This window comes from Chionomys nivalis, chromosome 21, assembly GCF_950005125.1.
Source record: "Chionomys nivalis chromosome 21, mChiNiv1.1, whole genome shotgun sequence".
In the NCBI taxonomy this organism is placed as follows: domain Eukaryota; kingdom Metazoa; phylum Chordata; class Mammalia; order Rodentia; family Cricetidae; genus Chionomys; species Chionomys nivalis.
The window spans coordinates 41,454,556-41,478,174 of NC_080106.1; the positions used below are offsets into that span (position 1 = coordinate 41,454,556).

Below are 23,619 nucleotides of genomic sequence, written 5' to 3' on the forward strand. Positions count from 1 at the left end.
AGAGCAAACAGGAAAGAGGTGAAACACACTGGTTAGGGGGATGGAAGACTGCGCACTCTATAAAATGCCTGCCGTGCAAGCTTAGGGATCCCAAAAGACGCCCCAGACATCACGGGAAAGATGGGTACATTGGTGCACATCTGAAACCCAGGCACTGGGGAGGGGGAGTGGATCCCGAGGATTGCCAGCAAGTAGCTGAAACAGGTGGAGAGCAATTGAAAAAGATGCCTGACGCTGACCTTGATGACCTCTGACTTCTGCATACACACACCCACACATGTGCAAGCACACCTATTCATACATGTATTCACCCACACATGTGCAAACACACCTATTCATACATGCACACACCCACACACATGCAAACACACCTATCCATACATGCATACATCCACACAAACATGTGCATACACTCACACACATAAAAAACAAAACAAACTGTGGTCTGCCATGACACCCAAAGCATAGTTAACAATAGAAAAATGGACATGGGCCAACAAGACGGCTCGGTGGGTAAAGGCATAGCAACAGTACTGGCCATCTGAGCTGGATCCCGGAACCAACATGATAGGAGAGAAATGACTCCTGAGAGCTGTTTTCTGACCTCCATCCATGACCTGTGCACGTGTGTGTATTCATGAGCACGCACGCACACATACACCCCAAAAAAACGTGCACCGTGCATGCATGGCCCCTCTCCTGAAGATTTCTAGAAAGCACCACAGGGCAGGATCAGTTCTCACTCCCACAGAGTGGAGTGAGACAAAGCTAGAGAGTGCCAAGTGCTGGGGGCTGGGGGCTCGGGAATCCTGTGCACTGCTCAGGGAGCATGGAGCTGTGTGGCCTTGGAAACTATCCTGGCACTTCCTAGGAAGGTTAAATACAGAATTACCATCCCACACTGGGATTCTACTCTAAGGAACAGAACCCAAAGAATTAGAAAATCAGAAGTCAGACAAACACTGCTAAGTGGCAGAACGTTCTCGACCTGCCACAGAGTGGAAGATGCCTTATTGGGTATTGCTAAACAAGCAGGCAAGAGTAAGGAGGTTGTCTCTGTCCCACGTGGACTACTCCGCAGTCCTAAAGAGAGATGCCCTGATACGTGAACACAGCTTGAGACCATGAGGCGAGTGGAAGGAGCAAGGCACAAAGGGGCTCATGGCCGCCGTGTATGGAACACACAGCATCAGCAGATCTTCAAGGCAGCTTCCTGGAAGTTGGGGCTGAGGGAGGAGAGAGTGAGGGCTCCACATGCAGGAACTAGACACACAGTTGCACGACACCCTGACGGTACTAAATTCCAGAGCGTTAGTCACTTGAAAACATCTTAGATATTTAGGAGGCAGAGGCAGACAGATCTCTGTGATTTTAAGGCCAGCCAGGTCTATATAACCAGTTCCAGGCCAGTGAGGGCTACAAGAGAAATTCACTCTTGAGGTTGGGGTGGGATGCTAGAGACATGGTTCAGCAGATAAGAATGTAGAGGACCCAAGTTTAGGCCTGAATCTGACACCCCTGACACCTTCTGATCTCCATGGGCACTGTTCTCTCCCTCTCTCTCTCTCTCTCTCTCTCTCTCTCTCTCTCTCTCTCTCTCTCTCTCTCTCTCTCTCTCTGTCTGTCTGTCTTAAGCATGCACACACACATACAGTCTTTTGTGGGCTGGAGAGATGGCTCAGCATACCCGTTAAAGCCTAAGCCTCATACTGGACAGTGGTGGCGCACGCCTTTAATCCCAGCACTCCGGAGGCAGAGGCAGGCGGATCTCTGGGAGTTCGAGGCCAGCCTGGTCTACAAGAGCTAGTTCCGGAACAGGCACCAAAGCTACAGAGAAACCCTGTCTCAAAAAAACAAAAAAAAGAAAAAAAAAGCCGAAGCCTCATAACCAAAATGAATCTTTTATAGAAGTGGACAGAACAGGTATCTTGCAGGGAGGGGAGAGAATCTGATGATATAACAATATGTGAAAGAAGGGACGCACCCTTTCCCTTTGCCCTTCTCCCTCACCCCAGGAACTGTCTGTTGCTCTATCTTGACACACAGACTAGTTCACAGAGAACAGCCCGAGTTCTCTGGCTCAGTCCCTCAGAAGCAACCCTAGTCCAACAGCTTGTGGATGGAGCTACCAATCTTGGAGCTGGACATCTGAGAGTGAACAAGTGGATTTTAGATGTGCAATCACAGCACCGGAGGATAGGGAGAACGGGTTTCCAGCCTGACTCAGTGTGTGAGTGGGCACTGTCCTGGACACTGTGGGGAGTGGCGTAGCATGTATGGCTGCTGTCTGCAAAACCAAATGCATCACAAGTGTCCCCAAGGACAGTGTGCCTCCAGTTCCAGGCTGGGAGGGCTGGGACCCTCTCAGTGCTTCCCTATGAGAAGCTGACTGGCTTGGTCTCCGCTTTGCATTTAAATCTGTTTGGCAGTTTGCTTGGGTTTTTGAGGCAGGATCTCAATCTCTAGCCTTAATCTGGGAGCCTCCTGTCTCAACCTCCCAAGTGATGGGACGACAGGTCACTGGATTAGGTATTCTGGAGGTGCCGTCAAACCACCCCTTAGAAGGCTGGAAGGAACTGAAGCCTAAACCCATTTTCAAGATGGAAAGGTAAAGGAGGAGACAGTATATGGAGGAGGAAGCATCTCAGGAAGGAGGGACAGCCAGGCCTTTTCTGTTTGGTGTCAGTCTCAGTGCCCAGCTGCAAACAGCAATTCAGTTCGACAACAAAAGCGACTCACAAGCCCATCCGTGACTGGCGTCTTGCCTCTCAGCGCCAGACCCAGAACAAAGCACTGCAAAGACTCCCCTCTGCCTCACCCTGCAGCCTGGAAAACAAGAGCCAATATTTGCACACACAGAAAGCAAGGCCAAGCCCTTGCTGGCACTGGCAATTTGAATGAGACTCGTGTTCTCTCTCAGTCAGCCTTCGCAGCCTGGGTGGCTGCTTCTTCGTGGAGCCACCATCTCCCTCTGGCATTCCTTGGCTTCCTGTCCCCAGATGGCTGCTGTGAAATTGCCTTTGCAGCAGCTGGCACCATGTTTAGGTCCTGCTGTGTCAGCAAGGTTCCTAGTGCCTGGGCTTCAGAACCCAGAATCCCCGAGATCTGAAGGAAAGACTTGGCATGCAGATGAGCGGAAGAGAAACTCCATTTCTTCTTCGCAACTTCATTGTGTTCTATTTATCAGTTCTGGCAGCGCTGGGGACAGAACCCTAGGTCTCACGCATGCTAAGAAGCCACATCCTCAGCCCTCTTCCTACTTTTTATCTCAAGACAGGATCTTGCAGAATCACCCGGGCTGGCCTCAAAGTCACTTTGCAGCCCAGGCCAGTCTTACACCTGCAACTCTCCTGCCTCAGCTTCCTGAGTCCCTGCAACGACAGATCCACACCCCCCGGACTCAGTTCCTGATACTACTTCCTCTTCTTTTTGTCAAATCTAAACACATGAGCTCCCAATGTAACTTCACAGACCCCGAGTACGAGTCAGTGACAACGGGTCCTATGTTCTGGCCACACAAAGCAAGCTCTCAACATCATGGGCATTGTGGCCCTTTAAGGATGCAGTCTAAGGCCTGCCTCCTCTTTCTGAGTCAGGAGGAGCCTTCTAGAGCTTCTAGGCTGTGTGCTGGCACAGTTCAGGGAGCCTGTGCTCTACTTCAGGGTGGGTGGAGCCAGGCATTAGGGCTTTGAGCCCTCTCAGGAGGAGGGGCCCTCCTTTTCCTCCTAATTTTCATCTCCGCATCCAGATTCCCAGTGAGCCCAAGAGTCCTAGATTCCCTCCCTCAGGCCAGGGGGCTAGAAGACACCCCACATCTTGACGAAGCAAGAGTAATGTTGGGGAGGGGGAAGGCAAGCAGAAGATTCCAGTTTATAGAACACGCAAGCACTCATAGCCTCTCAGCAGGTCTCATCTCCTTTGGAAGACAGGCTGAGGTCCTCTCCACTGTCCAGGAGCCTTTACTGCCCCCTTGGCCTGTTTCTTCTATGCTCTGTTTCGGTCATGTGACTCCACCCACCATGTCTCCAGATTTTCTAAGCATCGCGGGCACATTTCCTCTACAGGGCCTTTGCATGCATTGCCCACACTTCTGAAAGGCTTTCCGCAGATACCAACAGGATTTCTTCCCTGGCTTCCTCTAGGTTTCTATTCGAGGGTCACTTCTTTCAACTCTTTTCTCTGTTTAATTTCCCCACACACTGTATTTAAAAGACCACCTACAACCGGGGACCTGGGGAACGGCTCTGGCTAAGGTACTCGGGTCACAAACATGAGGGTGTGGGTTCGATTACTGGGACCCACGGAAAAAGCCAGGTCTGTCATCCCAGTGCTGATGGGGCAGGGACAGGTGGAGCCCTGGGGCTCCTTAGTGCCTAGGGTGGCTTAACTGGTGATCTCCAGGTTAAGAAGAGATCCTGTCCAAAAGGAGGCAGACAATGTTTCTAAGGATGACACTCAAGGTCACACACATGAGTCCGCATAAGCAAACACAGGTTTTAAAAAGGCATTTGTGGAGCTAGAGAGATGGGTCACTGATTAAAAGCACTTGTACTCCTACAGAGGACCCAGGGTCAGTTCCTAGCACCCGCATGGTGGGTCACAAACACCTATAACTCTAGGTCCAGGGAATCCAACCCCCTCTTCTGAACCCCAAGGCATGCATACGGTGCACAGACACACATTCAAACAAAATACTCTCTCACACACAAATCAAAATCTGGATTTTTAAAGACCTTGTAAATGAGTTACTACCATGAGGAGAGGGGAAGGGGCCCAGGCAGAGATAGAAGGCTGCTCTAGGGAGGAGCAGGGGAGGAGTCTCCTCAGCCCCACCCCCTGCACCTGACTTACAGGTTCTAGCTCACAGCCATGCTGAGCAACGCCTGTGTTGACTGCACTGCCCCCTGGGCACTTGGAGACAAAGTCACTGTGTCAGCAGGTCTAGAGTCCTCGGGCAGTGAGGAGGCAGAGGGAAGAAGAGAAGCCAGTCTGCTGGAAAGCCAGGCTGCCTCCCCACTGGCCCCAGCCTCCTCAAAAGGCCCCATGGGCCCCACAGAACATCCTGGCAGGAGACTCTGGAAATGGCCAAGAACTGCTCAGGAGAAAGGCAAGGCTGCATGGGCTCACAGGGTCTTGCCTTTGGGGAATCAGTCCATCAAAGAAAAATCACTTCCTAAAGTGGACATGGCAGTGGGTACCCAGCCCTTAGAAGCCCTTGGAGCAGGCCCTGGTCTTCCAGCCTGCTCCCACAATGCTCTCCACCCCCTACCTCAGCTCCAGCCTTAAAAGACCCTGTCCCCAGAAGAGGTTGGCAAGAGGGACGTGCTGAGGAAGCGCTCGGAAGGAGTCAATCCGGTCTGCAGGAACTCCCAGACCCATCCTCACAAGAGCGACCTGATACCCAGCTTCCACTGCTTTCAGATGCCAGCAGAGCCAAGGGCCGTTGAGAGCTGGTGCTCGCTACAATAAGTAGAAGCTGCCACATTCTGCCACCACCACTGAACGAAGAACTGGGCCCAGACATTCCAGGTCCAGTCACAGCTCAGCCACCATGGCACAGCTGTTGATGGGACGCTGCAGTAGGCAATGTGACCAAGGCTCTGCCCTTGGGGTCCCTTGAAACGACCCTGCCAGATGAGTTCTGCTCTTAGCCCCATTTTTAGATGAAGTCAAGGTTCAGACAGATTTTTCTAAACTTGGTCAAGGTCACAGAAGAGGCAGGACAACAGGGTGTGCTTACATGGTGGCACACACCACAACCCACAATTTGATTTTACTCATTTTTTTTTCCTTTTTGCAGTGTGAGGATGGAACCCAGGGTCTGACACAGCTAAGTGAGGTGACAACGAGTCACGCCCCAAGTCTGTCACTAGCCCTGCTGCTATAGTTTTGTAAGTTAGACCACGGTGAGACATGAGACCTCACAGATGCTAACAGCACTCTGGCACGGTGCAGCCCAGCCTTCACTTGCCATGCTTTGAAGCATGATTTTGCCTCTGTTTAAAAATCAGAATGAAAGGTTTTTTTTGTGTGTGTGTGTGTGTGACAAGGTGTTTCAATGTAGCCCAGGTTGGCTTTGAACTGGTGGTGTTCAGGCCATAGCCTCTCAAGTGCAGGGATGTGCTCCACCATGATTACCCCTGCACTTGAGACCTTAGCCAAACGGATTATATTTCACCAAAGATTTAAGTAACTGCTACTATTAATTCATTCATTAATGACACTGGGGATAATCCGGAGCCTCGCACTCCCTGGCAGATGCTCTACGGCCAAGCCACAGCTCACAATCTAATTCCCCAACGATCAATCTCTGTGTGCTGGCTACACCTTGTAAGCCCATCGGAAATGAGTCGTCATGAATGACCAGTCCGGCTCTCACCAACCCATAAAGTCTCAAGTTCTCAGGCAGGCCTGCGGAATCTTCAGCTCCCACCTACAGTCACAGGCAAAGCTAGAGAAAGGCTTTCCACCCTCTATCCAGCAGAGGTCCCAGGAGACAGCGTAAGGAAAGGGCAGGCAGGGACATTCAGCACCATGGCCAGCAGCCAACGGGCCCGGGCGGTTTCAACTGCTGCTGCTGAAGAGGGTGGGTAGGGCGTGCTGGAATAGAGTTCAGCACAGGAGCTCTAGCTGGCTCTGCTAGAGCTCTTCCTTGCAGCTCACCTCCAGGGCGAAGGAGGGGAAAGAGTCATCGTGTCTTTAAGGACATGAGTAGATAGCTGTTGTGGGGACGTAGCTACTACTCCTTACCCAGCACTTTCGAGGCAGAGACTGGTATGTCTCTATAAGTTCAAGGCTAGATTAGTTTACATAGAAAGTTCCAGGCGGGCAGGGATACACAGTGAAACTCTGTCTTTTTTTAAAAAAGAAGAAGACTTTAAGCTGACTTGACATGTTTTTTGTTTCATATTATCCAAGGGATTTCAATGTTTTGGTTCTTGAAGGTAAGATATACCTGTGTGCATGCAATGCTGGGAATATGTGTACAGGAAATCCTGGAGCAGGGACAGATGCTGATGTGAGAGAGTCGTGAGTCTGTGCCCAACCTCGAGGACTGCAGAGTAAGCCTGTGCCTCCAGCTGCCATTACCTCCCAAGAAGTGACCCAGGAAAAGTATCAAGGGCTTGTGAGTCAGAGGGGCTTTGACTTGAGTTAAAAACATGCTTCCCTGAGCCTCAGTTTCCTCAGGGTGAGCTGGAAAAAGCAGCCAGAGTGAAGTGCTCAATAGTCAGGGAAGGGTTTCTAATGCTTATTCCTGATCCTCCAAAGACCAGAACATTTCATATACTGTGAACACAGAGAAGAGGTTCATCCTATTGTAACCAAGCAATGGAGTTTATTGTGTTAAATAGCTGCTGCTGCCAGCATTGCTCCCGCCTCCCCATCCTGCTTCCTCCTTCTCCCTCTCCCTCCCCCAATCTCTTTTCTCCTTTTTCCTCCACTCCCTTTCTTCCCTTTCTCCTTTCTCTTTCTACCTCTTCCTTCCCGAACCCCTGTAGCCCTGCCTGGACTGGCATCAGCCTTGCTCTTCCTGCGTTTACCCTGCCCCATCCCTCCCTGGGACTCTTCTCCCAGGTCTTTGCTACCAGATCTCAAAGCACAGCTGTGCACTGCATTCACCCACTGCTGCGCACTGCACTCACTAGCCCCACTGCTGTGCACTGCCCTCACCCCACTGCTGTGCACTGCCCTTGCCCCACTGCTGTGCACTGAACTCATCCCACTGTTGTGCACTGCACTCACTGACTGCTATATGCTGCCCTTGCAACACTATTGTACACTGCACTGACCCCACTGTTATGTGCTGCCCTCATCCCACTGCTGTGCACTGCACTCGCCCCACTGCTATGTTCTGCACTCACTTGCCCCACTGCTGTGCAATGCACTCACCCTACTAACTGCAACATTTACTTGATGAATTCGTCTAATTAGATGAATTGCCTTCATTAGAACAACAGTCCTATTAGGGCAAGACCTAGGTTCATTCTAAGTTACATGCCAGGCATTTTTTTCTGAGTGTAGAAGACACAACAGTTGCTCACTAAAAACAACTAACCAGATGAAAGCACAAAGGACCACCTTGTAGAACTGGTGTCAACAGCCTCCTCTAAGTTCCTGGGCTTACACCATCCTGGACACATTACTGCTGAACCGCATGACGGGCCTCACTGTTTTAAAGGGCTGCATCTTATGAGTGGCTGCCCCATCGTGTATTTAACACTCCCCCAGAACTTCAGCTGGTCTCCATTATGGCAAAGCAGTTCTGACTGCTCGCCTGTATCTCTGTGTGCTTGTGAGAATTTCAGAGATACAAAGAGAGGGTCCGATGGAGTGCATATCTGAGTCACCCCTCAATTTATAAAAGGCTGTATTTGTTTCCATTAAAATAAAATTATATGAGGGGCCAGCAAGATGGCTCAGTGGGTAAAGGTGCTTGCTGCCAAGCCTGAGATCTGAATTCAATCACAGGACCCACGTCATGGAAGGAGAGAACCAACTCCCACAAGTCGCTCTCTGCTATACACACCTGCATGTGTGTGCACACATGCGCACACATGTACACGCACACGCTCACACTCACATACCAAGCAAAATGTAAAAAGGAAAAGGAAATGCAGTGCTATGAGGAAGTGGGGGAAAGAAGGCTTGGGGACCAGTGCTTCCGGCGCACAGCCTGTAGCTGGCTCTGGGCTGCACCTCAACAACCCCTTCTCCCCAAGGGACTATATGGTCACATGTGCTTCATATGAAATTAAATCCATAAGTCAACTGTACAAAAAAAGCTGAAACATGGAAAAATCAATACACCCCCACACAGACACACTTACACACACCCACAGACACACTCACACATATGGTCTAGAAGTTTCCACTTAAAGCAAGTAAGGTCAGCATCATCCCTTGCAAGTTCCACTGGTAGCACTAAAGTGCCGAATAGCGTCTAGTCCGGTACCCCCGGCCACCATCCCCATCTTTCTATGAGTACTGAATAGCGTCTAGTCGGGTACCCCCGGCCACCATCCCCATCTTTCTATGAGTACTGAACAGCGTCTGGTCAGGTCCCCTCCCTCCACCCCCCATCTTTCTATGAGAGCTTTCATGTTGCTCCCTCCCTTAGTTCCCTCTTATCATAAACTGTGTCTCTCCCAGTTTTCCAGATACCAATTCCCTCTATGGCTCCTTGCCCCAGCATCCTTCTCTGGAACCATCTTTCTCTTCCCTATTGCTCTTAAATGCAAGCCAGCATCCCACCTGAACTCACAAGGTGCCTTCTCAGGCCTCCCTGCTAGCCTTGAGCCCTCTAACGCACACCTCTGCTCTCCCTCCCAAACAGCACCCATCCCAGAAGGCACCCACCAATCTCAAGCTGTCAAACATTCCCAGAGAACACCAACCACCTAGGCTAACACTAGACACAGCCTTAGGTCACAGACAGCCACTGGTGAATCCCCAAGTCTGTGCTCAGGGACAAGAATGTGACCTTGGGAGAAACCATGGTTCTCCAACCAGTGCAAGTCCCACCATGACTCCAGTCACACCCATACCCTAGCATCCTTCACATAAAGCAGCAGCCACGCCATGACTGTCAGCCTTGTTCCACTCTTCTGTGCTCTGCAGACCCAGCTGCCACATGGACCCTCCCGCCCAGTGAGGCCACCTGTGACCTCAGCTGCCAAGCCTCAGGATGCTAGATTATCTGTCATCTGTCCACCCACCCATCCACCATCATGTCATCTGTCTGATCATAACCTATCAGCTGCCGTCTGTCTGTCCATCATCTATCCACCTAACTCACCGTCTAAACATCCTCTATTCACCACCTATCTACCTAATCCATCATTTGTCACCTGCCAAAGCTCAGTCTAGTCTACCAGTCTTCCATGTATCTGAGGCAGGGTCTTGGTGTTGCCTGGGCTGGCCAGTCTCAGACTCCTCAGCCTCCCGGGTCCTGGGGCTGCGGGCTGGGCTCCACACTGGCTCTCATGACATGTCTGCTCTGACTACTGCCTTCCTGTGTTCATTTGTACTCCTCCTAGCCTCCTGGCCTCTAATCTCAACTTTTCTCCCCCCCTTCCTTTTGTTCTACCAAATCTCTAAAAGCCTTAGTCCTAGGCAATTATTCCTTCCCTGTGTATCTGTGAACCCATGTGCTTGTGTGTCTGTCTGTCCAACCTCTCCATTCTTTCCGTCCATCCATGTGCTCATTTGTCTACCCATCTGCCTATCTATCCACTCCTCTGTGTAGCTGCGTGTGCATGTCTACTGTATTTATCATCTCTCCATCCTTAAGTCTGTCCTTCTTCTCTTCTGGGGACTCATGCATTTCGGTGGTTGGCATTCTCTACTGCTCCAAACAGAACATGCACCTCCTCCTTAGCATCTGCAGAGGTAGGCTTAGAGTGAACGCGCAGCCTGCCCTCACCCCGGCCTTCAGGTGAGTATGGACAGTGAAGCACCAAGAAGACTAGAGGAAAGGAGAAAGATCCAGTGTCTCCTCATTTTCTCCTGCCCAGTGTGGTCCTAGTGACGGTCGAGTCCCCTAGGGCCTTCTCAGCGGACTCTCAATGTCTGCCTTCATTTCCTAAGGCTGCCCACTCAGGGTGGAGGCCACGAGCTAAACATCTTCAAAGGGTCCAAGTGAAGGCTCAGATTCAGGGCAGGGACTAGCAGATGGGGGCCCCTTTAGGAACAACAGCCCTAGTCAGGGTGAGGCAGGAATATCAGGGTCATGAGTTCCAGACCAGCCTGGGCTGTGGCTGAGAACAAGAGGTGGAGCAAACCATAAAGAGGAAAGGGGAATGGGGGTGGGGAAAGAAAAGAAAAAAGGGAGGAGGGAAAGGAGAGTAAGGAAGGGGGAAGAGAAAGAGAGAGTTGGGTCCTAGTAGAAGTTGGGTCCCTGGAGAAGTGCCCTTGAAGGGGACTGTGAACTCAGCTGGCCCGCTCTCTTTCCTTATTTTTGACTCCAGATGTAAGCCATTTCCTTTACCAGAGGCCCCAAGACACACATCCACTCAGTCCTGAAATGGAACCAACGGAATCATGAGCCAAAATTAACCTTTTTTCCTCCTAAGTTAATTGCCTTGGGTATTTTGCTATAGTGACAGAGAGCTGATGAATACAGTAACTCAAAACAATGGAGCTTGAGCCTCTCCATGTTCCAGAGGCCAGCTGTCCAAAATTACGATGTCAGCAAAACTGAATCCCCTTCCTTCTTCCCACTACTGCCGTCTGGTCACTTCTTTCTTGTCTCTGCATGTCACGTGAGTGGACTCCTGTAATTTGTGACTTGCATGTCTGGGTTCTCACACTGGGAACCGTGACCTGGCACCTGAGGTCTGAGGGACAAGTCAGCTGCCTCCTCAGGCTTCCCATGTGGTCATGCAGTACCTAGCTGGGAACACAGTTCTGGGAGTCTGTGGACCCTGGAGGAGGTAGAGGTCACTGGGGTGGACTTTGAGAGTTCCTGTCTTCCTTCTTTGCTAGTCTGCGGAGCTGTGTCTTAGCACACTCCCACTGCTGTGGAGTCCTCACCAAAACACACTGGCTCTATTTCACATGGGAGTCCGAGCATATCTCTCCTCCCTTGATCTGCTTCTTAGTAGATTTTTTGGTCACAGCCAAGAGAAAGTAACTATGCCCTATCCCAGACATTTTGGGTAGAGAGGAAGGTACCCTGATCTTGGGTGGCAGTGCTGGCAGGAGGGCATGGAGCCTGACTTCAGAAGCAGTGCTCACTGTACCTGGTGGGCGCATGATGGTGACAGGGCTGAGATGCCTCCCTTACCTGATCCTACTGCCGTGAGGTGTGCTTGGAGAAGTAGATGGTTTAGGGAAGGAGCTGAAGAGTGGTCCTGGTTCTGTAATAGACTGAAAAGCATTCCCCAAAACTTCAGGTTTACCTGGGACCTAGGAATGTGACCTCAGTTGGAAATAGGGTCTTTATAGATATAAACCGAGTCAGAAACTAATTATGCAGGGCTAGAACTGAAGCAGGATTCTACGCGTGTTTTCACTTTGTGAAGTCAGCTAGGGGCTGCAGGGATGTGACCACAAGCTAAAGGCTGCCTGGAGCCACCAGGAGCAGGAGGAGGCAGGAAGCATCGTGATTTGCACTTGTATATGATTAGACAGACATTCTAGAACACTCTGCCCTGCTGAAATGTTCCTCCATTTCCCCAGGTATCTGGATCTGCCCAGCCCTTCCCTCGCCAGCCCCGCGAGGCATGAAGGTTCTCCTTGCTTGGTCATTAAAAAAATACAGCACCACACTGCACCTCATTCCCAAAAGCGCTCACTGTGCAAACACTATTGATCTAATTCAGAGCCTCTGGCCGCAGTCCCAGGAGCTCCATCAATACCAGCCCAGGGCCGCAGGAACATCGGGAGGCCAAGATTTTTTCCACCTGGGTCTCTGCTGACCCTGACTGAATCTCTTCCCATGATGAGGGGCATTTACAGGAAGGGAAGGGATGTGTGCCATGGTTCTCAGATCCTGCTTCGGTGGACAGAAGGAAAGGCCTTGAACCTGATGTCTCCGCGTCATTTGAATCTTCTGTTAGTTTGCAGCTAGGGCTGAGTTTTCAGAGTGCTAAGCCAGCAAGGAACAGCAGAGACAGAGGAAAAGGATGAAGACTCGGGACCCCAGTTTGAGAGCCTGGCTGGGAAAGGAGCACCAGAACAAGGCAGAAAACCCTTTAAAGTGGAAATCCGGCATGCTGTGTGAGCGCACATTTTAATCCCAGCTCCTGGGAGGTCGAATGGGCCGCTCTCTGTGAGTTCCAGACCAGCTTGGGCTACATAGTGAGACCCTGCCTCAAAAAGATCAAAAGCCGAAAGTGGGATAGAGAAGATGAGGATGAGAGCTAAAACGAGCTGGCACAGGTTTCTCCACCCTTCAGCAGGTTGAAAAGAAAAGGGGAGGAAGGGGGTGCAGGTGAGGGGACTACAGCCTGGGGCTCAGAAAGAGGAAAAGATAACTGAGATTGAAAACCAAAGAAAGAAGAGAGTGGGGTGGGGGGACATACTTAACCAGAATTTCAATATATGAACCTGGTTAACAAAAGAGGAGGTCAGCACAGGCCACATGCTGCTGCAGGAACAAGCAGGCCCTGGACCACAGCAGCTGAACGCCCCATAGCCCTCCTGACGAAGCAGCATGCCTGCTGCCGATGCAATAGAGATTATGCCTCTTCCCTGCAGCACTGATGCAGGATAGAGCCTTCATGCATCCATGACTGCAGGCAGAGAAAAAAGAAAAGACAACGGGCACCTTAGATACTGGCTTTCCAGCTTGATCCAGACAGACCCCACACCGCTCCTCTCATGTTCACTGGCCAGCTCCCACCACATGACCAAATCTGACTTCAAGGGCACAGTTGCTGAGACTTTGATTGGAACATATTAGTTGAGCCAGGTTCAGTGTTGCAAAACCTGTGATCTCAGCACTGGAAAGGCTGACACAGGAAGATTACTGAGAGTTCAAGACCAGCTTCAGGGACAACAGAGGTTTCAAGGCCAGTCCAGGATACATGAGGACCTTGTCTCAGGAAAGCAAGAGGTAGAAACCAGCATGGAGGACGTCCTCTTTCACGGTTTGCCCAGAGCCAAACTGCTCTGCAGGTGTCAGAGGCGGGACATGAGCCCAGGGCTCTAGCCCCTGCTCTTAGCAACGGAGATAAACCTGGATAGCAGGTGGAGACAGGTAGGAAAAGGAAGGAGATAACAGCTTGAGGGAGGGAGAGGTGGAAGGAAATGGAAATTTCTAACGGCACTGGCAAGTCGCATCCTCAGAAGCAAAACACTGGAACATGCAGGACGGGAGGAGGGGAGGAGCCACAGAGAGAGCTGATGTCTGCACAGGCAGAGGCCAGAAGTCGATGTCCAGGTCTCAATTGCTTCACACTCCCTGCTCTCCACCTTATTTTGTGAGATAGGCTCTCTCATTGAACCTGGAGCTCAGCGACCAGCTATGTCCTAGGCTGGCCATGAGTCCCAGGGATCCGACTGTGCTGGCGCCACAGGTTCACACCACCGTGCCCATGAGTCCCAGGGATCCTACTGTGCTGGCGCCACAGGTTCACACCACTGTGCCCATGAGTCCCAGGAATCCAACTGTGCGGGCGCCACAGGTTCACACCACTGTGCCCATGAGTCCCAGGAATCCAACTGTGCGGGCGCCACAGGTTCACACCACTGTGCCCATGAGTCCCAGGGATCCAACTGTGCGGGCGCCACAGGTTCACACCACTGTGCCCATAAGTCCCAGGGATCAACTGTGCTGGCGCCACAGGTTCACACCACCATGCCCACGAGTCCCAGGAATCCGACTGTGCTGGCGCCACAGGTTCACACCACTGTGCCCATGAGTCCCAGGGATCCAACTGTGCTGGCGCCACAGGTTCACACCACTGTGCCCATGAGTCCCAGGAATCCAACTGTGCGGGTGCCACAGGTTCACACCACCGTGCCCATGAATCCCAGGGACCCAAATGTGCTGGAGCCACAGGTTCACACCACTGTGCCTGGCTTTTATGTGAGCGCTGGAGATCTGAACCCAGGACCTCATGCTTGTAGAGCAAGCTGGTACTCAGACTAAACACAAAGTCCTGGTTTTCTGTGATCCTTCTGCCTCAACTCCCCTTGAGCAGAGGGAAGCACCTTGTCTCACAATAGTAAGAATTCATACGGGATGAAGAGTTGGAGGCACGGTGATAAAGCAAGTCCCTACACTCGGTGCTCTTTGTCTCCAGAAACTACCATCTGTACCATGCTGAAGGTACAGCAAATTCTGGCCATGGTGGCATCTGTTTCAGAGATGCAGGAGCGGAGCTTGCCAAGCCCTTTGTCAGCTGTGCGGCCCCTCTCTGGACGTCATCTTTTGCTCAGTTCCCAGAAATGTGAACTGCAGTTGGCTGGCCCTAGCTGTACCCTCTAGCGGCTCCTCCCCACCATTATCGCAGGCCAGCTGGCTGCTGTGCACTCAGGCCAGCAGTGGGAAGGATGTCAAAGTCAGGTAGCCCAGGTGGGCCTTTAGGCAAGACTGTCAACTCATCACAGCCACTTCCATTCTGTCTCCTGCTAGCAATCAGCGCTCACCAACGATGTCCAGGGATCCTACTGGCCAAATTAAAATTACACCTGGAATCTGTTGCTGCCAGAACTGGGTTCGGGGAGGGAAGGGATGACCTTAAGCAGGTGCAGGCCTTCTGCAGGGGTTCGGGACAGACGGGGTGACCACATGCTGTGAGAATGCAGGAAAATGATGGCCGCACAACCCAGAACACAGAAAACGCCATCCGATGGCAGACCTCAAAGTGGCAAACACTCGCAAACGTTTGGCCACAATTCAAATATTAACACTCACTCACCAGAATGCAGCCCTCCTTGTGACTTCCAAACCCACACCAGGTTGACTCTCAGCATCACCCATGTGACCCACACCATCTCTTCCTTCTTTCCCTGTTCCTGCCCTTACTCCTGCCCTCTGCCTGCGTTTCCCACCGAGGATTTCTGGACCATGCCACTTCCTTCTGTTGCCCCTTGGTGGTTCCAAACCCAAGCAGAGGTTCTCTCCAAGGCCCAGGCTCTGCCCAGCCTGCTCACCTTCCTTCTGCCCTCCATCAACAGCGCTCTCCCTTCCCACAGCCACAGATTGTACTTAAAATCTTTGAATATAGTAAACAATATATTACTTATGAGGTTGCACAAGGTAATGTGTGGCTCATTTTGATGTCTAACTATAGACAACAGACAACTTACTTTCTTGTTAATCTGTATGTAATGCATCTTTTAAGGTTTATTTTCATTATTGCTAATTAATTGTGTATGTGCAGGTACCAGAGGAGGTCAGGGGGCATTGGATGCCCTACACTGTAGTTACAGGTGGTTGAGAGTTGCCATGTGGGTACTGGGAACTGAACCCAGGTCCTCTGCAAGAACAGCAAGTGATTTTAACTGCTGAGCCATCTCTCCAGCCCCTAATGTGCAACTTATTATTTTTGTTTGTAGCTTAGCATGTGTCACACGTCCCTTGTGAGTCTGTTGCTTATATATCCTCAGAAGGAGTCAGTCTCATGAAGTGGGGACTCACGTCCTGTGACTTAAACAGTTTCTTCCCCTCGTGGTACCTTCCATCTGCTTCCAATAGGCAAGGGTGTAGCTCTGGGAAGCAGGGCCACTTTCTGTCCATTTTAGACACAGAAAACAGACATCACCAAGGATGCTGCTCAAGCTGTTAAGTGGCTCAATGCCCAGACCCCCAAAAGCAAGGGTGGGTCACTAGTACCCTCACAGTGGTATATACCATGCCAACTGCGTGCCAGGCAGTGGCTCGAAACCAACAGTACTGGACAGGAAATGCCAGATGCTCTGCCCTCCAGCGAGGAACCCAGCCAGCTGTTTCAATCTGCCATTATTTTGGGCCCCAATGGTCACTGGTCCACTAGGAAGGAGTACTCTGGAAGGGAGGTTGGCCATCTTCCCATCATGTAACTGTGGAGCCTTCAGAACGCTCTGAAGGTCCATCAGCATTTGCAATCTGTCTTGGGTTTCTACTGCTATGACAAACATCATTGCCAAAAGCAACTTGGGAAGAAAAGAGTTTATTTCATCTTAGACTTCCAGTTAACAGCCTATCACCACAGGAAGCTATGGCAGGAACCTAGAGTCAAGAACTGAAGCAGAGACCATGGAGGAGGGCTGCTAATTTGTTTGCTCAGCCCCTTTTTTGGTTTTTATTTTTCCAGACTGATTTCCTTTTTTAAACAATTTATTTATTTTTTATTTTATATGCACTGGTGTTTTGCCTGCTCGAATGTCTGTGAGGCTGTGAGATTCCCTGGAGCTGGAGTTACAGACAGTTATGAGCTGCCATGTGGGTGCTGGTCCTCTGGGAGAATGGTCAGTGTTCTCAACCGCCGACATCTCTCCAGCCCCTTCAGACTGCTTTCTTATACCACCCAGGACCCAAGGGTGGCACCCATCAATCATTAATCAAGAAAATGCCCCACAGACTAGTTAAACAGTCCAATATGGCAGAGGTAATTCTTCAATGAAGACTTCTGACCAGGTATGTCTAGGTTTGTGTTGCATTAACAAAACCCAACCAGGGTAAGGTTCAAGGGCAGACACCTCTTTCATTTTCTTTTCATTCCCAGGAGCAGTGGTCAACTTTAAGTGTCAGCTTGGCACAATCTAGAATCAATGGCTGGTGAGGAAAGTCTTAGCGAGGGACTGTCTGGAGCAGGCTGAACGTGGGAGAGTATGTTAGAAGAGGTGATAGGACCCATCCCCCGAGGGAGGCATCATGCCACGGGCGTGGGTCCTGGACTGTATAAGGAGGAGAAAATGAGCTGGCTCTCGCTTGACTGTGGATGCTACTTGCTGCAGCAAGCACCTGCCTTGACTTCCTGGTTATGACAAACTGTAACCTGGAATCAAGAGGTAAAATAAACCCTTTCTCCCCCAAGCCCCTTTCCTCACGGAGTTTTATCAGAGCGGCAGGAAGCAAGAATGCTGCATGTTTTCAGGCTTGTGAAGAAATGGTCACAGCCCAACTCCCAAGGAGCAACCTGACTTTTCTTCCCCAGCCAATCTTTTACCTTTCAGGAAACTTAGAGTACCGAAAGTCTCCTTCAGTGTGTGTGTGTGTGTGTGTGTGTGTGTGTGTGTCCGCCTATCTGTCTGACCCTGCGTGATAGGGAACAAGGGTGTGGAGACGCAAGGCTCACCTCAGCTATTGTTCCTTGGACTCGGCCTACCTTGTTGAGTCACTGGCCTGCAGCTCACCCATCCATTGCCTTGAGCCCCGGGATTTCTGTCTTCCCAACACTTGGTTTTCATGGTTCTTTAGAGGGAGCTCTGCTCGCTACACTTCCCAGACGCCCTCTCAGCCACCCAGGAACTCTTTCAGGTATGTTTACCTTTTGTTTTCTGATTTCTCCATCCATATTTTCACTCTGGAGTTGCATAGTTCTAGCCTAACCATGGCCCTCCGCCACCACAAAACAGCGTGCCAGAAAACAGTGCCAAGTGTTTGAAGAACAGAGGTTAATACAGGCAGGGTCCGGGGCTTGGAAAGTATACCTTTAATGAGAAACTTTGGGGATTTATAACCACCCCCAGTCGGGAGCGGGGCAAAAGTACACTCCACAGCAGGTTCACCCCATCATGGCAGAAACAAGGATAGACACAAAGGTAGGTGAGCAGGTCACGGGTAAAAGGGACACTCCCTGTGGATCTACCGGGCACCTGCTGTACTCCAGACACTGCACTGTGCGGGGATGTTCCAGCCACATCAGTGAGGACAGGCAATAGCCCTAGCCACCTGCCCTAGAGAGGTCACTGCCTACACACATATAAACATGTCGGCATACATATAAATGTGTGTACTAAAGCTAAGCAGTCTAGAGTTCCAGACAGAAATGAGGGGTGGAGGGAGTGGGAACGCCAAGAGTCCAATGTACAAGGTGGGTTCTTAGAATGAAGCTTCTCAGAGTGACCTGAGGAAGGTGAAGAGAATGGAGTCAGTGCAAAGGCCCCGAGGCCGCCCTGTGCACCTGCTCGATGAAGAGTGGAAGATGGAGTCAATGCAGAGGCCCTGGACTTCCGGGAGTGGGGAAACCAGTGGCAGGCAAGGAGAGGAAAACTCTGGAAATCGAACAGAAGTCGGGGTTGGGGGACAAAAGACGAGTGAATTGTGGATCCCGCCATCTCACTCCCTTGGGTCGTCAGACACCCAAGGCTGGCAGCTGTAGGGAAGACAGGGCAGAGGACAGGAAGAAGGGCTCTGGGAGACGGGAAAGGAATCAAAACATGACAGCCACTTGTGCAACCCATCACTCCAGAGGCTGAGGCAGGAGGATCCCAAGTTCCACGCCAGCCTCGGTGACATGGTGAGGTCCTGACCCAAATGAAAGAAAGAAGGGGAGGGCAGAGGAGAAAGAGGACGCACTGGAGGGAGGGGACACCGAGTGAGATGGTGCTGACGTACCCTCATGCCTCCCTGTGAAACCTCTCTAAACCAGCCGCCAGCCGTGTTGTGCAAACGGAGCTTCACTGGCACACCGTGTTCACGTACCCAGTTCCCACGACCCCACGTGCCGCATTAACTAACAGAGGCAGTCCTTCCGCAGAAATTCACTGCCCTCACTCGAGCCTGCGGCAGATAAAGGCAGTCAACACCTGTCCTGTAACACCAGGGTGCAGCACAGAGGGTGGGAGAGTCAGCTAGTCAGTGAAGTGCTTGCTCACCAGGACCTGGGACAGGATCTCCAGCATCCGTGTTACCACAATTGAATAATAAATAAGTAGAAAGAACCATAAACAGGCAAGAAGGTGTGTGCCTGTGACCCCAGCTCTGCAATCGTGGATGGGTGGGTGGAGAAGACAACAGTTTAAACCAGCAAGTTCCAGTTTCAGAGAAAGACCCTCTCTCAAAAAATAAAAAAAAAGACAAAGATAGAAAGACAAACTCAATTTCTCTCTCCCAACAAACACAAAGGCATATTTGTACGCACACACATCCATGCATACACATAACCATACTAACACACACAGAGTAACATATCCCCAAAACACCCCCAATACATAACACCATACACCCATACTAACACACACTCACACACACACACACACACACCATACACCCATGTACCCACACACACCATTCACCCATCTACATACACACACACACACACACACAAAATCAGTCCCTTTTATCCATGGGACCCTACTAGATATCCAAAGCCACAGAGGTGACCCTATGTAAAGTGTGTGTTCTATGCACAAATAACTGTGAAGGGGTCTAGCAAGAGACCAAGAGGCATGACAGTGGGCTACAGTCATACACTGAGATGAACCGCCAGCTTCAGCACTCCTGGGACCCACCGTTAAGTAAGAGTCTCTCGAACGTAAGCATTGTGAACTGCACTAACCTGTCTAGAATGCTGACGGCCAGGAAGGAACTGCCAGGTGGGTAACGTGGACATGCAACACGCAGGGACCATGCACAGCCTGGAAATCTTAGCATTCTGACTGATAAATACATCAGTAGAGTCGAGGGAGTTGTTGTGATGATACTTAGGATTGCCTACGGTTAAAACCCTAGAGCCTGTATAGTTCTGGAATGGTCCGTTCCCCAGTTTTAACTATCTTGACCACAGATGAGTAAGTATGAGAGCGTTGGGGATGGTATGCAAGCAAACTGACCCGCACACGCAGCTGTCCCTGCTGAGGGGTGGGAAGTCAGTAAAGCTGGGAGGTGGTGTGGAAAACCAGTTCTCCTGGGGTGCAGAAAAGAGGGGCCCCCACATACCATCCCAGCAGATGTGGTCCTGGTCCTCAGCTCACTGTGTCATGCTGGATGGGGAAGAGGGGAGGCAGGGAGCCTGCTGGCTAGATGCCAAGGGCAATAAAGGCCTGCTCTTCCGCTCTGTCTGGAGGGGAGGGACAGTCAGCCCCAGAACAGAAGGAGTGAGGACAGGGCTTCCAGGAGATAAAAGCTGTGGGCAGGGTCCACCCATTGTCACAGCTGCCGGATGGACCCTGGGAGCCAGAGGGAGGAGTCACTGCGCACAGCTAGATCTCAAGCCATTGTTAAGTTCTCCGCAGCACCTGCCCCTGGCTGGCAAAGCCCAGCTGGCACAGGTGAAGGCGTGGCCGTGGTTCCTGCCTCAGCCAAGGCCGGCCATTCTCAGGCTTCACCCTCAGCTGCCTTAGGCCAAGACCCCTCTCTGGACCATCAGCACGATGACAAGTTCAGGACCTTCAGTCAAACCACAGTGGAGCTGGCCACAAAAAGCCAGGAAATAGAAACAGGCTGGGGGGGGGGGGGTGGCCCAGTTGGTGGAACACATGCCTAGCATTCCGGGATCCCTGGATTCCATCGTCAGTCGGTGCGTTAAACCGGAGCACGCAGCTGTAATCCTAACACGGGAAGGCAGAGGCAGAATGATCAGAAGTTCAAGGTCATTCTTGGCTACAGAGTGAGCCTGGGCTATAAAAGACCCTGAATTTTAAAAAGAAAGGTCCCCTGACTCTCCTGTGAGTGCCGTGACTCAAAAACACGCAATAAATAAAAACATAAATATCAACTATAACACTTGCATGTGTTCATGAGGTACAGTATAATCTTTGCTATTTCCGGGATAGCTGGAAGAGAGGAATTTAAGTGTTTCCTGAATAAAGAAATGTGAGAGCAAGGCACTGTGTCAAATTCCTGACATCTTAACACTCGAGAGGCTGAGGTAGGCGGATTGAGACATGTAAGTAAACCTGGGCTAGAGAGTGAAACCCTGTTTTTTTTTCTTCCTTCCTTCCTTCCTTCCTTCCTTCCTTCCTTCCTTCCTTCCTTCCTTCCTTCCTTCTTTTCCTCCCTCCCCTTCCCTCTCCCTCCCTCTCTCCCTTCCTCCCTCTCTTTCAAGACAAGGTTTCTCTGTGTAACCATCCTAGCTTCTCTGGAACTCACTTTGTAGACCAGGCTGGCCTTGAACTCGGAGACGCACCTACCTCTGCCTCCTGAGTGCTGGGATTAAAGGTGTGTACCATCATTGCACAGCTTCCTTGTTTCTAAATAGACAGATGAATTCAGAGGATGATAAATGTGTGCAGCTACCAATATGCTTGTGATCTAGATATGACCACAGCCCAGTGCACACACACTGGAGACCTGACCACAGCTCACTGCACACACACTGGAGACCTGACCACAGCTCCCCCCCCACACACTGGAGACCTGACCACAGCTCCCTGCACACACACTGGAGACCTGACCACAGCTCCCCGCACACACTGGAGACCTGACCACAGCTCCCCGCACACACACTGGAGATCTGACCACAGCTCCCCCCACACACACTGGAGACCTGACCACAGCTCCCTGCACACACACTGGAGACCTGACCACAGCTCCCCGCACACACTGGAGACCTGACCACAGCTCCCTGCACACACACTGGAGATCTGACCACAGCTCAGTGCACACACACTGGAGATCTGACCACAGTTCCCTGTACACACTGGAGACCTGACCACAGCTCCTTGCACACACACTGGAGACCTGACCACAGCAGTGCACACACTGGAGATCTGACCACAGCTCTCTGCACACACACTGGAGACCTGACTACACACACTGCTTTGCATTTACTTGTGTGTCTGCATGAGGGGACATGTGAGGTCAGAGGACAACTTCTGGAAGTCAGTTTTCTCCTTCTAGTACACGGATCCCAAGCATTGCTTCAGGTCATCAGGTTTGGTGGCAAGCAAGGCGAAGTCATCTCTAGGTACCATATTTAAAAATTTAAAAACAAGCATAATGTTGTAGACCCACAGCTGAGTGGTGCTGTGCCTGCCTAGCATACCTGAGGCCCTAAGTTTTCTTCCCAGCACAATCCGAGAGAGAGAGAGAGAGAGAGAGAGAGAGAGAGAGAGAGAGAGACTAGATCAGTTTTCCAGTCCCACATCTACTGGGATGACATGGTGGCACTGGAGCAACAAGAACGACCATGGCTGAAAGAGACTCGGAAGCAAAGCCCATCAGCTCAGCTCTGCTACTGACAACAGAGGTGACGGACCGGGAAGCCCCGCAGGCCATGGTCTGACCAGAGCCTCTCGGGGCCAGAATCCCACTGACCATCTGTGGTGACCCTCCAGAGCACGGATCCTTGGCGGGAACTCAGACGGCTTTCTTACCCAGAGAACTCTGCCAGAGAAGGAGCAGAGCTCAAGGTGACGGGAGGGGGGGGGGCCGCGGGGGGGCGGGGGAGGGGAGGAGGGGGGAAAGCAGGAGGCTGGGAGGGTGGAGGGAGCTATGGCCAGAGCGCTCTAGGTCTCACCTGCCTCTCCACAGCCACCAGCCTTGCTCCAAGCGCACAGTCCTGACTGGGAAGCCAGCAGTCAGTTCTTAACCGAGTCTCGTGGCATTCAACTGTTCGGTTCTGAACCATGCTCCACACAGAGGCCACTGGGAGCCTTTCCCAGACACATGGCCATGGTACTGCTGTTTCAGTGGCCCACCTTCAGGACAAAGATTAGACTCCTAAGAGGCTGCCACAGGGCCTCTCTGCCCATGCTTTTCCCTCCCAGGCCACACAACAGTGGATGCCTACTAAGGACTCAGTGGGCCGCCGTGTTGGAGAAAACTGTCTCATTCATTCATCCATTTCCATGATGTCAGGAGTTGAACGCAGGGTCTCACACACGTGGAGTCATGCCAGCCCAGCAAGGAGACTTGTTTATTTGCCCCTCAGAGAACCTGGACTTGTCCCTCCCTATAGGGCTTGTGACTAGAGACTGGCAAGGCTCCTTGTCCCACTGTGAGCAGTGTGAAAGCAAGTGTTGTGGTGTCACATACTCCACCATAGCCCAGTGCCTACTACATAGTAGGTACGCATTAAAAAGTCATGTCTTGAGGAGCCGGCACAGCAGATAAAGCTGCTCGCCACCAAGTCCGATGACCTGAGTTTTATCTTCGGGATCTACATGGTGTAAGGAGAAACACACAAGTTGTCTTGACTTCCAAATGCATGCTGTATCATATATACACCCAACACACTAAATAAATTAGCAAATAAACAAAAATATAACTTAAAAAGTATGATGCTCCAGGGTCTGAAGAGA

At 51.2% G+C, this 23,619-nt stretch overlaps 1 protein-coding gene across 8 annotated transcripts in view; it reads right to left on the reverse strand.

Annotated features, from left to right (window-relative positions):
* The window catches only part of Cacna1a (calcium voltage-gated channel subunit alpha1 A), a 289,933-nt gene that overhangs the window by 180,105 nt on the left and 86,209 nt on the right, over positions 1-23,619 (reverse strand). The window lies entirely within an intron of this gene.